This window comes from Sprattus sprattus (genome assembly GCF_963457725.1).
Source record: "Sprattus sprattus genome assembly, chromosome: 12".
NCBI lineage: Eukaryota > Metazoa > Chordata > Actinopteri > Clupeiformes > Clupeidae > Sprattus > Sprattus sprattus.
Genome location: NC_137910.1, coordinates 20,411,061 through 20,428,844, shown reverse-complemented (window position 1 = coordinate 20,428,844; position 17,784 = coordinate 20,411,061).

The window sequence follows — 17,784 nt, the reverse complement described above, 5'->3', positions numbered from 1 at the left end:
CAACTGTCATAAGACAGTCAAACATCAAGCAAGTGCAACACAAGACAAAGCAAGAAATAAGCCGGGCGGCTTCAGGCATTCCTACATTTAGCGGTAATATGCCTATGGACCCTGGTATGGCAATGGCACGGTGGTGATTCTCCATCTTAAAAGTCACTGTAGTGCCCCGATTTTTTTCAAGCTGTTATTTTAAGGTAAAACTGCTTACCCTAACCCTAATCCTGAAGTACAATTGTTGCATAATGCTTCTTTAATGTGGGAAATATTGTAGTTGATTCTAAACGGTTCTCGTAGTAACATGCCTGTTAGGCCCGTTCCTTACCTGTTGATTTTCATTTCGGCGCTGGTGCTTACAGGTTAGAGCAAAATACGGGTGTGCCAAGCAGTGTGAAGTAGCCTAGATCTGCTGCCAGAATGGCACACAGAGACTTAAAGGCACCCAGTGCAACTTTATGTAAACAGTCAATGAAAAATAAACATTACATTTCTAGTCTTTTTTACACGTAGTAAGTTTCAATAACTCCATACCATTACATATCGACATTCAAGGAGCAAAGATGAGACGTCGTTGTGTGGTCAGAACTGATAGAAAATCGTAAACAACAACAATCGCCGGTGGGGAGAAGCCATTTTTCCATTGACTGGAAGCCTGCTTTATTTATTGTAGGTTACAAAAAATAAAGAAAATGGCGGCGATTGTTGTTGTTATCGATTTTCTATCAGTTCTCACCACACAACGACGTCTCATCTTTGCTGCTTGAATGTCGGTATGTAATGGTATGGAGTTATTGAAACTTACTAGTGTAAAAAAGACTAGAAATTGAATGTTTATTTTTAAGCCTCGAAAGTTGCACTGGGTGCCTTTAAAACGTAATTCCGGTTTTGATTGACTATTTCCGAGGGCTTTATTGCATGATTGGAATGACAGCTGAATAGATCCTGTCTATTTTGTTTTTAAAAAAAGAGAGATAAAGAGAGATCTGAGGCTATTTAATATTTGGACTGTAGCCCCAGACGCCAAGGCCTATAGCCTACCAATACAGAAGATTTCAAGAACATACCACACATCAAATCGTGTAGGACCTCTCCTACAGACTGCGATCATTAAAGAGTCTCTTTCGCTTCTAGTCTTCTAGTTATGGGCGGGGGTCCATCTCCATACACTGAATAGAAAGCTTCTCAAACAAAGTTCTTTATCACCACTTGAAAGCAGTCGGGAGCCATCATATTTTCTGGGGCATTACACTAGCCGTGCATCTAAAATGCATGGTTATCGAATGTCAGAAACATAATGTCTTCCTGGCTTTACGTGGTTTTAAAATGCGCTAACAGAGTTTCTACTGTTGCTACCACCCTAAATTCGGGTATGTTTGCCAAATCTAAATAAAAGAAAATGATGCTGCGATGCAGTCGGATCGGTGTAATGACATGGCAGGTCTGGTCAGGTTAATATGCTTCAAAACTGAACATAACGTAGGCTACTTGCGTTAACGGTTATGGCAGTGCTTCAAGCCTGATCAGTTGTACCTATTTCGGTGAAAATGGAACCGGAAAAACACTGATGGAACACTATAACTCACAGGTATTCTTAGGCGAACTAAAGACTATAGCACTTAAATGATATATCTGAGGGTGGCGCTGCAACTCTGGATAAAAAGCACGCGAATGGTTTAGGGGGCCTCTCTCGGCTCCTGTGCTTGTGCGTTCACATTTGCACCGTTTTCACTTGGGGCTATGTACCGCTGGTACCGCCTGTGCCACCTGTCAACGCTCGTAAACCGTCTGTGCCCTGATCAACGGCAGCGTGCAGCGCTCGCCTTCTCGCACCTCTGTCTGTCCCCTCATCTATCGAGAGGCGCACCGACAGAGGGTTAGGGCAGGTGATGTAGCCTAACGCCCGGATACTCTTACTGTGAAGTTTATAAGGCAGCCTAGCAATCGCCAGAGTGAACGCGAGTAGTCCAGGCGTCGGAGGCGCAACCGTGCATTAGCCAGATTAGGGATTGTCTGTGACCACGCATCCAGACGCGACCCCTTTCCCTTTACAGATTAAAGAAACAACGGCTCAAGGACAACCGCAAAGGGATTACAGCCGTGTTTTCTCTTTGAGATCCACACAACGTAAATAAAACAGATTGATAATTGTATCTATTACTGAATGGCTTTCGTTGGATGCGGACCGCGTTGTGCACCACTGTAAGGTAAGAGCAAATTAGGATATTAAATACTACACGGTGGCACTGTGCCAGGAACTCTCACATTGCTGATTCGAAGAAAATTAAAATATTGCTATAATTCAGAGTCGAATATATGATTGAATCCTCTTTGGGTAGACGTCTGACAGTCTGAGATGAAAATAGAAAGACGGTCATTTGTTTTAACTCCTGCTGAGAAATCATACGTGGAAGTTATTTTACAATGAATGAGAGCGCAAATGAAATGAACACGGATACACACGCATGGCACATATCTTAGGCTATGCACAGTAAAACTTGTCAAAACAAAGTGCCATTCAGCTGTCAAACTCGTGGGTGCATTGACCGCAACCATTTATAGTTTAACTGGAGAAAGAAATATCTCATTCGAATGATCTATGCTTTGACGGAGTTAATTAGTTTCCTCATCTAAATGCGAGCTGACACATCGGGAATACCACAAACGATCTGTATTTTGCATAGACATGGATTCCTCGAATCTGATCGAAGGCATGACATTTGTAAAATTTCAGAGAGGAACTTCCTTCGAGTGCTATATATTTTTGACAGTCTTACTTGCCCCTCTGATGTTGCGCGTTTTTTTTTGCCTGCATTAGAACAGACAGTCACACTGCTCGTCAGCGTCCTCCAATGTCTGGCGTACGGTTTTCTATCGCATCGTAGGGCTACGTTGTGAGCATGAAAACCGGATTAACAGGTGGAGCTGACAGACAAACAAAAGATTACTCTGAAATACAGTCGTTTGGAGAGCTAGAATGCGTTCTAAATTCCTGGAGCAAGATTCCCATTTTGGTGTGTTCCGAGGAGAATACAACATTTCATAGTGTGTTTTTCCTCTGAGACATAATTCCACTGTGAACTCACTTTTTCCCACAATAGAAAAGAAACAGACTGGCATAGCAGGATTCCCCATGTGTGTTCTGTAGGTAAGGGCACACTTTCTCCACTGGGATTTGCACTAAAGTGGAGTTGCCAAGTGTTGGATTGCAGTCAGTGGTGCAGAAAAACATTTCATTTCACTGTGCCATGCTGAAAGATGATATTCATGTACCTAAAGAGCGTGATATCCTGCCATATTAGACGTGAATCTATTTATTTTTTTCAGTTTGTTGTGAGAATAATATTTTTTGTCAGTAATACATTGAACAACTAAATCACAGAAGGTAATGTAAGGCACCTCTCTGTGCTTGGTTCACGTGGAGTCAGCAGCCAGCTCACCTTCAGATTTGTCCAGGGTTTTTCAAGTCTTTTCTTTTCATGGGGAAGATCCCTATGACATGTCTGTTTGCTTGCACAGAGAAGACAAAAATAGCCTTGTCTCAGAGCTATTTCTTGTTCTCTCTTGTTCTCCTCACCTTATGAGGGTAGAGCTCATGTTAGAAATGTGACAGAACCTTCAGAGGATAAACCAACCAAAAGTCCTCCATAAAAACCAACACAATAATGCCTCATTGTCCTCTTGACATCTAAATGCTTTCTTTCTTTCCCCCTTTTTTCCTCTCCTGTCTCCCTGAGTCTCGTTTTTTTTCTGTTTCTCTCTTTTCCTTCTTCAGACTCACATTTTTTTATCTTTACTCTTTTTCCCTATCATTCTCACTCCCTTCTTCCCCAGTCACATCCTATCCACTCACCCCAACTCTCACAACTCTAGCCATCTCCTGTGTCCACTTTAAGACGTTTGAGAAGACATGGCAGAAAATAGAAGAGCTGAAGAGGGCCAACTGTCTTAATTAGTCGGCTGTCCACTGCAGGATACACACCACTCGAATTAGCTGAAAATGTGGCCAGCAAAACAACCAGCCTGAGGGGTGGTGCTGTCTGTGTGTGTAGTGTCAGGTGACCATTGTGGTGGTTATTATGCACCCACAAGCGGCGATGCAGACAAACACACACATATACACACCCACTCTTTCACACATGCCAAAGTGCTTTCACAACATTGAATTTCTCAGCATCTGTGTAGGTGCTCATATCACGTAATCCAACGCTCATACTGTATACCTTTCATAGAGGCCACTAGAGAATTTAATAGCAGGCTTCTTCTGGGCATGTTTGGGCCACCGTGTGTGAATGGAACGTACCGCATTTAAAGCTGGTCTTTCCAGGCAGTAGATCAAATAGCAGTTCAGCCTTAGCACAGAGTGTGGCAGTAAGGATTTAATCAGACGTTTCTGCCAAGTCAGAGGTGCTCAATGTGTGTGTGTGTGTGTGTGTTTGATTACATTTTGTCTCTTAAAATGTGTCTCCTCACTCCTCGCCTCACACCGTTACACTCTGTCTGTTCATCAGTTTGCCTGGAATTTATTGAGATGTCAGTGAAATGTCTGCCTTCTTCTTTAGTGTGTGTGTGTGTGTATGTGTGTGTGTGCACATTGACAAAGAGACGCAAACAGCAGCTCCTTGAAGCACCTAAGAAAGCTACCCATTGGTAAACAGAAGTTCATCCCTTCCCTGAGTCACTCCTGAGTGATGAGGATAAACCTGTGTGTCGCCGACTCTGACTCATGTGCGATTATCCAATCGTGAGGTGGGAGCTTGTGATTGGCAGATTCCGAGCGCTGCCGTCTAAGCGGTCCTGAATGGCTTCCTCTCTGGTGTCTGGCGTGTTTGGTGTGGAGATGCTGTGCCTTCACACGGAATTTAGAGTTAGCCTTTTCACTTTGGCATTCCCGGCGGAGGCCCCCTTCGCTAAATTCCTTGCCACATTCAGACCCTGTATTGTAGCGCGTACAAGTTTCCCCCTGATCAGTCTGCTACTCTGCTTTACCATATATTCCCTTTAATCAGAGCTCCCAGAGGATGTTGCATAAGCTTGTATCATTTCATAACTGTCTACTTCAAACGTACACCACAGAGGAGGACGAGGATGGCTAGGGAGAGGCGTAATGTTTGAGAACATAGAGAAGACACCCAATCCCCTTTTGAAATGATTATCTCTCGCACATTTATGGCATTTCACAGATATCACCATTAGAAACAGGCTACGTCCAACATATCTATTTTCATTCTGCCCTAGACATCTCAGCCTCAGCGTTACAGGTAGTGAGCTCCTATTCAAGAGAGGATGCCATACACTTGCTCTCTTGTTTAGTGAAAAAGATGGGGGGGGGGGGGGGGTGTATTCTCTTACTGCCACTGTGATTCGACATGACGTTTCATGTTGGCCTCTGATCAGAGTGTCTCCTCACTGTTTGGAATATCAGCGTCTCTCACTGCCTCCCTCTCCTCTCCTCCCTTCTCCTCCCCTCTCCTCTCCTCTCCTCTCCTCTCCTCTCCTCCCTTCTTCCCCCCTCTCCTCTCCTCTCCTCTCTTCTCCTCTCCTCTCCTCTGATTCAGGACTTTGGCATGTTCAGCTGTTCCAGAAAGAGAACAAAAGCTTGTCTTTCTTCTCTGACTCCACCCATGATCCCCCTTGCTACTTTCCCCTTAGAATTGTGTTATGAGGTTCCTAATGAAATGTCTTTGAAGTCACACACACACACACACACACACACACACACACACACACACACACACACACACACACACACCTGCCACAACTCCAGACCTCAGATTTGTGGGGAGCCTGTTTTTGTCCTTCTGGAGGATTCCTTACTGGCTGCATGCGAAATTATTTATGGCTGATGAAAGTGTGCTACACTGCACTATTCTGACCCGCAAGAGACGTTAGCTCTCCAGAGCACCACACACACACAAAAAAAAAACAAGCACCCCGTTAGTGAGGAGGAGTGTGTATGTTTGTGTGTATGTTTGTGTGTGGTCTAGGTGTGTGTGTGTGTGTGTGTATGTTTGTGTGCATGTGAGTGTTTGTGTATGTTTGTGTGGTCTATGTGTGTTTGTATTTGGTCTATGTGTGTGTGTGTGTGTGTGTGTGTGTGTGTGTGTGTGTATTCACATGTCTCTTTGCAGTCTTAATGTGTAAAGGAAGATGGACAGAGAGACAGGAAGACAGAGAGAGAGAGAGAGAGAGGGAGAGAGAGACACTGGCAGTCAAACAGCAAGAGGTAGCTGCTACTCTCGCAGAAATGATCAAGCCTATAATCAGTTTTTCAGAGAGAGAGAGAGGGAGGGAGAGAGAGAGAGAGAGAGAGAAGCAGAGAGAGAGTAGTGTGAGATGTAGAGGAAGAACAAGGGACAGAGAGAACGAAAGGGATGGATAAAGAGTGAGAGTTGTAAGAGGCTGGCGAGAGAAAGTTATGTGAGAGAGAGGGGCAGAGGAAGAGTGTGTAATGGGGGGGGAGAAAGAGAGAGAGAGGCTAGCTGAAATAGGCAGAAAACGTGGTTTATGTCCGCAGAGAACAGGAAGAAGACGAGGGGCTGTCGGCAGACTAATACAGCGCTACTGCGGAGTGATAACAAAGCTTGGTCCAGAATCACAGATGAGCTTCGCCTCGGAGGCATTCTCCGTCATTTCTCTCATAATTACACTAAATCAAAGGTCATTGGGGCATTTTGGCAACAGTAGTATTGTTCAATCAAATTCTACTTACACTTCGAGTACGCCAACAGTTTTCTTAAGAGCTGGGAGAATGAATGAAAAGTTGATTCTTTTTTTTGCCTTCTTCAAATTGGTTCTGTTAATTGAAGAGAGGTAGGGTTAGAGGCTTTCACTGATGCATGAAGGAGAGAGATAGAGAGATGAAGAGAGAGAGAGAGAAGAAGAGTAAGTAATGATCACATGCATCATCCTATCTCTTAGAGAAAAGAGCCAGCTCCTCTGAATTAATGAAGAAAAAAAACACTGTTCATGATAATGAATATTATATCACAGATGACTGCACAGCCAATAGCTTTTTTTTTTGCTTTTGGATATAAAGGAAGTGTGGTTTCTTTTAATGACAGATTCAGATGGGTTTGTTCATGCAGTTTAAATGATCTCTAAGACATTAAAATGAATGCCAGGAAATCCATATAAAGCCAGGTTTGATTTCTCTCTGCAGCTGAATATGGTGAGTTATGCTGTCTTATCTGACAACCCTTCAAAGTGATTTTTGTAACATTAATTGAAGTAAAGCAGTTCATGTAGTATATTGGACCATGCACATAATCAACACGGCAGTTTTGAGAGAGAGACAGACAGAAAGAGAGAGAGAGAGGAGTGGGGAATCAATTTAAGCTTGTGTTTGCTTTGTCTAAGAGAAGATTTTCAATGCAGTTTCCCTACTCTGCGGGATGACACACCATCAGGAAGTTAGAGAGCCAAGTGACTTTGTAAACATCAAACTGAAGTGTGGCGAGGCATTGCAGCCTGTACACAGAAATGATTTATTTTTGTGCCTTGCTCTACGACGTTTTTATGAGTATCAAGGAATCAGCCTCTGGATTAGGCAGGTACTGTAGACCCGTCAGTGTAGACATAAAAGTATGTGGCTCCTGAAAAAGCTTGTGCTTTGCTGTAGAGGATTCTCGGTTTCAAGTTTATGAGAATCTATCACAGTAGTCATTTATGGCTCTGCTGTCTCACGGCAGCGACTATTAATAAAGCACTATTCATTGCTATGCTAGCTCAGAACGAGGACTACCTTTTGTGTTGATTCGATTAAGATAACTTTGCCTTGGCGCCCGCGTGGTTAGCGGAAAGCACCAAGCCATGTTTACATAGCTGCAGTGGAATTCGCCCAGCAGACGCTTACCGAATTATGAAAGTCTTTTGTCTGCCATCTCTGGAAAGGTCGCTCTGTTTGCAGCGAAGCACCAACCTCAAATCGTGCACTCTGGCAGGAAGGCCCTCGTTGGCCTCACTTGAAGTAGACAAACACCCACAGGCTGTTATTTGCATGTTTTCCACTAGAGAGTTTTGCAAGGCCTCCGGAACCAGGGTCCCATGGCTAACTCAAATGTTTTGCACTAGTCCTTGAGCTGCAGTCAAATTATATTACTTAAAAACAATAACAATAAACAATGGGACTGTGAGGCAGAGCAAACTAAAGATGCAGCAGTCTGATCTGAGGACTGTGAGCGCACCCTTGAACAAGAGAGGCCCCCTGCCCTGTTTAGCTCTTGCTGTAGGGCAATAAAAGGGTGGCGTGGGGTAGTTAAACTCTGGGGTTTGTACACAGTCCTGGCACTGTAAATGGGACGCACATGTAGTGGCTCAGACCGTGATATTCCACAACTCAAGCCAATCACCACGTTCCTTTAGGAGCACGGAAGGAAGGGCTGTAATTTGATTGGCTGTTGAACTTAAATATCAACAACCTTTAGCCAGAATTGTGGACTGCATCTTTAACCACGGGATCTCCACACTTCTGAAGGACACACTCCTGCTCCTGTTCCCTCCTGGCCGGTAACAACCAAACGTGGGGAGCCTTGGAGCCCATCCAGGCACTCTAAAGCTCTCCCCCCTTTGAGTGGAGTCTTCCACTCCAGACAGTTCAACTCCCATCATAAATTGCCCCTCATTACACATTGGGCAGATTTACGAGGGCTGCTTTTATTATTGGATAAGCAGCTCGGTGGCGCTGGCAGTCCGTCAAAAATCCCTTTTTTCGATCTCCCCTGAGCTGACTGGTGAAGAAGGTACAGAAAGTCTGAGCAGTCTTAATAAGGTCTTAATAAGAGAGGGACGAGCTTGGCCAGCCCTGCGTCCCTCAGACAATATTGATCACCTTTATCTTTTCCTCCACCTTTTTACATTTCCAATAAAAAGAATCCAATACGCGTTAAAATATGACCTTTTTGGGGGCTGTCAACTAGCCTCTTAATATCCTTTTCATCCAGGGAAGACACATTATACAAGTATGTCATACACACACATACATACACACACACACACACACACACACACACACACACACACACACACACACACACACACACACACACACACACACACTTTGTTGGACAATGAGTTCAAAGAGTACAGGCTTGACCTGGGTTTAATGGTTGCTTGTGCATGTGATATTAGACAGAGACTGCATGGGTTAATGCTATAGCTCAAACTTTTTTTAATTCACTTTGTGCAAATCTGTGAAAAGTTAAGCCTGTTTTATGCCTTATTGTTTTGGTAACACTGGTCATCGATCTCGTCGCTGACAGTAACTTTTCGTAAGCACTTATTAATTCCCATAAACCTCCTTGCTCCTTCTCCTTTCTTCCACACTCAGCAGCTCGAGAAGCATCTGTTCGCTAATCCTACTTTTCTTTCTTTCCCCCCCCCCGTAAAGAAAATCACAACAACTCCCTCCCATCTCTACAAGGAATCAGTTCACTCAGAGGCCATGATGGACTCACATAACTTGGAAAATAAATGCCCTCATCAGTTAAAACTATGCATGATCATGGGGCATGTGTGGTGTTCTACCCATTAACAAAAAAGAAGGGCCTTCTGGGAGACGTAGTTCTGTGCCAGTCGTGATGGCCCAGTGGCCTCCATCATGTCCCTGTGCGTGTGGCATGCAGAGACCAGCATGCCCCAGGTGACTGCTCTCTGTACCCCACTGAGAGACTGACCTAGTTCAGCGGCTCTGCTTGGCCTGTACTTACAGCAGTGCAGTGCAGTCTGTCAGGAGTTTGCTTCATGTAAATTAGTCACCGCTGAAAGTGCAAAGAGATTGAATGCTTTATGTTTCTTCTTTTAGTTATCTTAACCCGAGAGTGCTGAAAGTTGCCTCTGTGTGTGTGATTCAAAGGGGGTAAATATTCCTCCAAGAAAGAGAAACTAGAGTATTTCACCACAGCTTCCCAATGTTATCCATCACAGAGCAAATACAGGGCCGCTAAGATGTTCTCTCTCTCTCTGTTTGTGTGTGTGTGTGTGTGACTCAGCGGACCTCTTTTGTATTCAGCTCCTAAAGTTTCATCACATTTATTATGCTGGTTATTAAAAGAGATGTTCTTGCTGCTCCCTAAGCCCAGTCCTTAAGGGTGTGAAAAAGAGAGCATCTGACAGCAGAGGCAGCAGTAAAGTGGACATCACTTAAAAAAATCTGGAGACACAAAAAAAAAACATGCCTACACAAAGGATCAAAACCAGCTCTATCTCAAAGACACTAAAATTGAATGTCTGGTTAAAAAGTAAAGATTTAAATAATTGTTCATAGGCTTCATTTGGCGATCCATATTTAAAATCCTCATGGCAGCAGATCCTGACAGATGTAAGGCAGGGGGTGAGAGGCCCACTCCTAAACAGCTGGACAGGTGGACAGGGACTGAGACTGGTGCTGATGAGTCAGTACAGGACTTATGAAAGGTGCTCATGTTGTTGGAGGTGGCGGGGCCAATATTCGACCCTATGGTGTTCAGGCGGGGCAGACTGAGGCACAAAGGGACACTAGGATTTATCACTGCAGGCTGCATGTACAGTGTTTTACCTCTATAGATGAGCAGGGAAACAAATTGCACCTCCTGAGACATCTGGATGCACACACACACACACACACACACACACACACACACACACACACACACACACACACACAAACACACACACACACACACACACACATACACACACACACATGCACACACTCACATACACATAAATACTCACTCTGCAAATATAAACACACACCCCTGAGATTTAATGCACCAGCAAAGCCAGCATCTGTGAAATGCAAGCAAACTGAATTTATGCTGATTGCACACACACACACATTCGCTTAACACAAATGAACACACACACACATACATACACACACTCACACATAGATGCCCCGCTCAATCTAGGTCACGCCTGCTTGTGGTACACTTCTACAACAATATTGATTTGGATCAAGACAGACTCTTTTCAAGAGAGGCATTCTAAATAGGAATTATTGTCAGTATGGACTCTACTCCTTTGAGACAGCAAGAACAGGTTCTGAGACTCGAGTGTTAAGCCTGCTCGGGACATGGAATTGCCAATCAAGGACACACTCTCAGAAGCTGGAGATTTATTTTGAAAAACTGAAAAGTTTGTTTTCATGATTAAGAGTGTTATAGAATGTCTGAAATGTCTGAAATGGCTGTGTGTGTGTGTGTTTGTGTATGTGTGTGTGTGTGTGTGTGTGTGTGTGTGTGTGTGTGTGTGTGTGTGTGTGTGTGTTGTGTGTTTGTGTGTGTGTGTGTGTGTCAATGTGTGCATGTGTGTTTGTGTGTGTGTGTGTGTCTATGTGTGTGTGTGTGTGTCTATGTGTGTTTGTGTTTGTGTGTGTGTGTCTATGTGTGTGTGTGTTTGTGTGTATCTATGTGTGTGTGTATGTGTTTGTGTTAGTGTGTCTGAGTCTTTGGGGGTCAGGGTAATGTATCTCTGGCTAGGGGGATAACAGTTTAGTTGTGTGCTCATGGTCATTTAGTTTGGTGTCAAAAAAACTTGCACACAGAATGGCTTGCTGTCAAGGGTACCCTACAAGGATTCTAAGGCATTTCTCAGCAAATGCATGCAGGCCAAGGTGCATATGGTGTTAAATATTTTAAAAGACAGATGTTTCCGGGGTCAATAGTGGTGATCCCACTATAGCTTTGCCTCTTGTGCAATATTTAGATGCTCTGTGTCTACATGGAACCGCACATGTACAGGTTCAAGGCATAATGGCTTCCTCTTATATACACTGTAACCTATGACTGCACATTACTTGGCTTGACCTGAGTGTGTGTGTGTGTGTGTGTGTGTGTGTGTGTGTGTGTGTGTGTGTGTGTGTGTGTGTGTGTGTGTGTGTGTGTGTGTGTGTGTGTGTGTGTGTGTGTGTGTCTCCTGCACATGTGAAGGGTCTACGCATGTCTGGTTGGTAATACTCCATGCGATGTACCATAGTTCGCTGCTAAAGAATTCAAACTTAACAAACTACACATCTTGCCTATTGTGACTGTCATTGTTAATGCAGCAGAGGCAGCAGAGGCAGAATATACACGCGTGCGACAGAGTGAATATTAGTGTGGGTGGGCAGGGTAACGTTTTTTATGACAGGTTTAAATCACAAACAAATTGAACACACACGCACGCACTCACGCACGCACGCACGCACGCACGCACGCACGCACACACGCACGCACACACGCGCGCACACACACACACACACACACACACACACACACACACACACACACACACACACACACACACACACACACACACACACACACACACACAAAAACACAAACACACACACACACACACACATACACTATGATCCACAACCAATGGTACTGCTCTTCAGGAATTTCCTCGTAAAGGCACTTAGGCCAAAGTTGTGTACACTGTTAAATATTTATAATGCCTCTGCCTCTAAAAATGTCTTTTCAGGAGTATGTGTGTGTGATTGTATTCGTGTGTGTTGAGAGTTTTTGAGAGTTTCCGCTTGGCTATTTTTGACATAAAAGGGTCAAGTGGTAAAAAGTAGTTGTGACTTTTGTTGGATTGGCATACTGGCATAAGAGCACCTACTTTGAGTTTGTATGCAGGTGCGCAGCCTTCTCCCTTCAAAAGCTATTCTTATGTAGATATGTGTGTGTGTGTGTGTGTGTGTGTGTGTGTGAGAGAGAGAGAGCTTCATAACCAATTCTTATGTCTTGCCGTGGCAGACTTAGTTTTGCTGCTACTTCCACTACTTTGTGTTCCCTGCCGCAGGCCTGCGTGTACGTTGAAAACCTGATCACCTCATGCACTATAAAATATATGAACTCTGGGTAAAGTATACTGTATCTTTTTTTACTTAATACAACTAGTTTTGCACAATACATTCAACTTGTAGTTCTCAGAACAAAAAATAATGAAATTGTAGTCAGAGTGGGTTCAATTTCGACATTCCTTCTAGAATCTTCACTTTCACTTGAAGTTGAAACACCATTAACAAGACATGAGTTTGATGAACGCTTTTTTTCAATTTAGACAAACGCATCATTTAATTTAATGGCGGGAACAGTAAAGTGCATTCAAACATATTCGTCCCATTACCCAAGTGACTTCTCTTATTGACACACAGGTACCCAGAATGCGCTGCGATGAGATAGTGTTTTATTTTAACAATATACTGTATATCATTATATTATTATATATATATATATATATATATATATATACAGTACTGTGCAAAAGTTTTAGGTAGGTGTGAAAAAATGCTGTAAACTAAGAATGCTTTCAAAAATGGAAGTGTTAATCGTTTATTTTCATCCATTCTTCATAAATTAACAAACTGCAGTGAAGGAACAGAAGAAAATTCTTAATTAAATCAATATTTGGTGTGACCACCCTTTGCCTTCAAAATAGCATCAATTCTTCCAGATACACTTGCGCACAGTTTTTGAAGGAACTCTGCTGGTAAATTGTTCCAAACATCTCGGAGAACTAACCACAGATCTTCTGTGGATGTAGGCTTCCTAAAATTATTCTGTCTCTTCATGTAAACCCAGACAGACTCGATGATGTAGAGATCAGGGCTCTGTGGGGGTCACACCATCACTTGCAGGACTTTCTGTTCTTCTTTAAGCTGAAGATAGTTTTTAATGACATTGGCTGTATGTTTGGGGTTATGTTCCTGCTGCAGAATACATTTGGTGCCAATCATACGCCTCCCTGATGGTATTGCATGATGGATTAGTATCTGCCTGTATTTCTCAGCATTGAGGACACCATTCATCCTGACCAAATCTCCAACTCCACTTGCAGAAATGCAGCCCCAAACTGGAAAGGAACCTCTACCATGCTTCACTGTTGCCTGCAGACTCTCATTATTGTACCTCTCTCCAGCCCTTCGGCGAACAAACTGCCTTCCTCTACAGCCAAATATTTCTAATTTTGACTCATCAGTCCAGAGCACCTTCTGCCATGTTTCTGCAACCCAGTTTCTATGTTTTCGTGCTTAGTTCAGTCACTTGGCCTTGTTTCCTTGTCGGGGTTGAGCTTTTGGCTGCAACTCTTCCATGAAGACCACTTCTGGCCAGACTTCCCCGGACAGTAAATGTCTGTACCTGGGTACCACTGGTTTCTGCCAGTTCTGAGCTGATGCCACTGCTTGAAATCTTCTGATTTCGAAGGTAAATAAGCTTGATGTGTTTTTCATCAGCTGCATTAAGTTTCCTTGGCTGACCACTCCGTCTACGATCCTCAACGTCTTCTTCAAAAGAGCTTGAACTGCACATTTTGAAACCCCTGTCTGCTTTGAAATCTTTGTTTGGGAGAGACCCTGCTGATGCAGTATAACTACGTTGTGTCTTGTTGCTGTGCTCAGTCTTACCATGTAAATGGATACAAAATAAACATGTATTGTTTACATTTTTCAAAGCCTTCTTAGTTCATAGCATTTTTTCACACCTGCCTAAAACTTTTGCACAGTACTGTATATATATACTTTATATAATTATATTAACAATTTATGAGAGCTGTGATACATTTCTTGTACTGGTTTGGCCTCAATATTATACATTTTCAGTCGATCATTTTTGTTGGTTTTCTTCGCTTCATCAGTGAGTGTGTTGTTCCTATTCAGATGAAAAGACTTTTGCTGACAGATTGAAGTATGCGAGCGTTCATTAGAGAAAAAAATCATTCTCCTTCCTGTAGTGCTCTGCAAAGCCCCTGAGTTTTACACAGGTTTGGGTTTTCTTTTTGCCTCTATACTTAAGCCTTTAAAGCCATTTTGTTCTGTAACTGTGCAAAATAATCTAAAATGCATTGTGCTCTTTTGCTTAAAACATCCGGAGGTTTAGTGCTCCGGAAAGCTTGTCTGACTGAGAAGGCTTGTGACATTTTAGGATGTTTTTGAGTGATGAATGTCTTGCATTGCACATTTCTGTTCTTGAAATTACTCTTGAAGTACACATGAAATCCTTGGAGAGTGAGGGTTACAATTAGAGAGAGCTGGGAGAGGAGAGAGAGCGAGAGAGAGAGAGAGAGAGAGAGAGAGAGGAAGTTTTAAATGAGAAAAGTGGGTTTTGGAAAGGGGGAGAGCAGAGGGTGAGCCCTGGAATGTCTTTGCTGTGACACTTTGAAGTTAATGTGTGAGACTTAATTAAAAGCATAGCTGTAAAAAGCTAAAAGGACGCGTCTGCAAGTGGGATTCGAAAAAAGGACTTTCTTCTGCTCTCTCCCTCTCTACCCATCCCCTTCCACCATCCCCCCATCCCCTCATCCCTCCCCCCGTATCATTTTTGATGTTGACAGTGGTGAGTAAATGTCTTGGTCAAGGCCCATTACCCAGGCTGAGTTTTCTAGCACATTCTCCAGCCTTGTGGAGGGTAGATGAGGTTTGGAGTTCAGAGCTGCAGCGTGATTTATACTCTTTTCTTTCATAAACACATTTACCCCTCTCCCCACCCTGTCATTCTGCACAACACAGACAAAAAACTACACACAAACACACACAAGCATGCATGCACACACACACACTCACACACACACACACACACACACACACACAACCATACCCACACACACGCACACACATACAAGATCTCACACACACAAACAAAAACATCTACACACAAACACATACACACACATGCATGAATGCACACACACACACACACACACATACACACAACCTTGCACACACACACTCTGCCACTACCAGCGGGATACATCTTGATTCCTCTAATTTCCCCCAGGGCCTTAGGGGAAGAGCGGTCCACTACCTCATCCAGTTGTGACCAAGGGGAGCATCCATGCCTCATGCAAACTCCAGATGTGCACAGACACGCAGACACACAAACAGATATCTTCACTTACTGCCACCTTTTATGAATTTATGAATTTATTTATGAATGTGTGTGTGTGTGTATGTACATGTGTGTGTGTGTGTGTGTGCATGTGTGTGTGCATGTGTGTGTGCATGCGAGTATCATGTGTGCAAGCATGTAAGTGTGTGTATGTGTGTGTGTGTGTGTGTTCACATGTGTGTGTGTACATATGTTCTGTTATATATGGCTGCACATGCTTTTATCCATTTAGTCGTGGACTTCGCCAGGACATCACACACATCCTCAGAAACAGACACGTCGTCGCTGCTGCTGCCACTGCTGCTGCCACTGCTGCTGCAAAGCCCTCTGGGCCAGGAGCAGAGACGCATTCAGCCCATGGCATGAAAGAGAGGGATGAGAGGAGGGGACGACATGATCAGGGCAGAAGACGGTTCTCTGGAGTGAATCTATAAAGACAGGGAGACATGATCGAGGCCAAGACTTTATAATTAGAAGGTTGGAGCGGAGCATATTCCAAGAACAAAGGAAAGGCTCCTTCCTTGGTCCACCAAGGGAGGACCCTTAAATGTTTAAATCATCATATGGGTTGTCTGTCAGAGTGTGTGTGTGTGTGTGTGTGTGTGTGTGTATCTTCATGCATATGCATATAAATGTGTGTGTGTGTGTGTGTGTGTAGAAGAACCTTCTTGTTTATGGCCGTTTCCTTCCGGTGTCTGTCCAGATTTATGACAGTGAACTCAGATGGATCTTCTATCTCCATGCCTTTAGAGAGAGTCACCCTCTCATCTCCTGCCCAGTATAATTAAGAGTGGTTCTGCGCAAACACACCATTCTGCTGCACGCTTAAAAGTGGGTCTGTGATTTCATATGGCTTCATTTGACAGGTGCCACCGATTTATGTGTGCTCCATGAGAGGCAGTCATGTGACGTGGAGAGGAAGAGCAACACACTTATTCACACACCACCTGCCTTGACCTATAGTCACTCCACTGGTTGACAGTTTTATTAGAGGATTCTCTACTGCACAGTGGGATGTGGTTAGGAAGTGTAAAGGCTGTACAGAAGGGGATAAGTACAAACTACATGCTATGCAATCAGCATCTGAAATTCAGTATCTTAAATAGAGAGTAAGTGTACAGTTGATGTAGGATATACAATGTCAGTTGTGATTGACACATGAAAGAACATCACATTGATCCCTGGTACAATGAAAATACACATCAGCAACAAAGTTTTCCAAATAGGGATGTTACTGACGTTTAAACCACACCACCGCTCAGACCATCTCATTCAGTACTGCTAGCTTGCTTGCTTGGTTGCCTTTGTAAGAGGCCATTTTCTTAGCTGTGAGCAGGAATAAGCAGTGGTGATGTGCACGTAGTGATTGTCACGATTTCGACAGTCAGTTGAATTGAAAAGGCAGGTTGACGACAACAATCTTGGCAAAGGTGAGTCATCTTAAAGTTCTTTTGAACCGCTGTAGTCTCGAGGAGTGAGGTGTACCATGTTCCTTGACGCTTTGGCCCATTCTTTAAGACTTCAGGGCCGATGACTTCACACATGGCAGCCTCATTGCTATCTGTGGCTTTCCCCTCAAATAGTTTTTATAATATGCTAAAATGGACGGCTACACACGTTAATTAGCCAAAATATCTTTGTACACTAGCCATGAAGGGAATTAATATCGTGCAGTAATATGATTTCATGAATCACTGTTGTCAGTGTTGTCTTGAAAAGGTTGTATGAATGCAAACATTGTTGATAATTTGCAGTGCAAAAATGCATGTCTGGGATGTTAAGCACAAACAAATGGGTTTGAACTGTCTCATTAATATGCTAATCCGACAGGCGCTAATCTGAACGTGCCCTCTGAGCTCTCAGTCATGCTCCAGGCGCTGTAGACTGGCCTTTGGCTCCCACTGAAACACAGAGGAGGAGGGCTGCGGAGGAGATA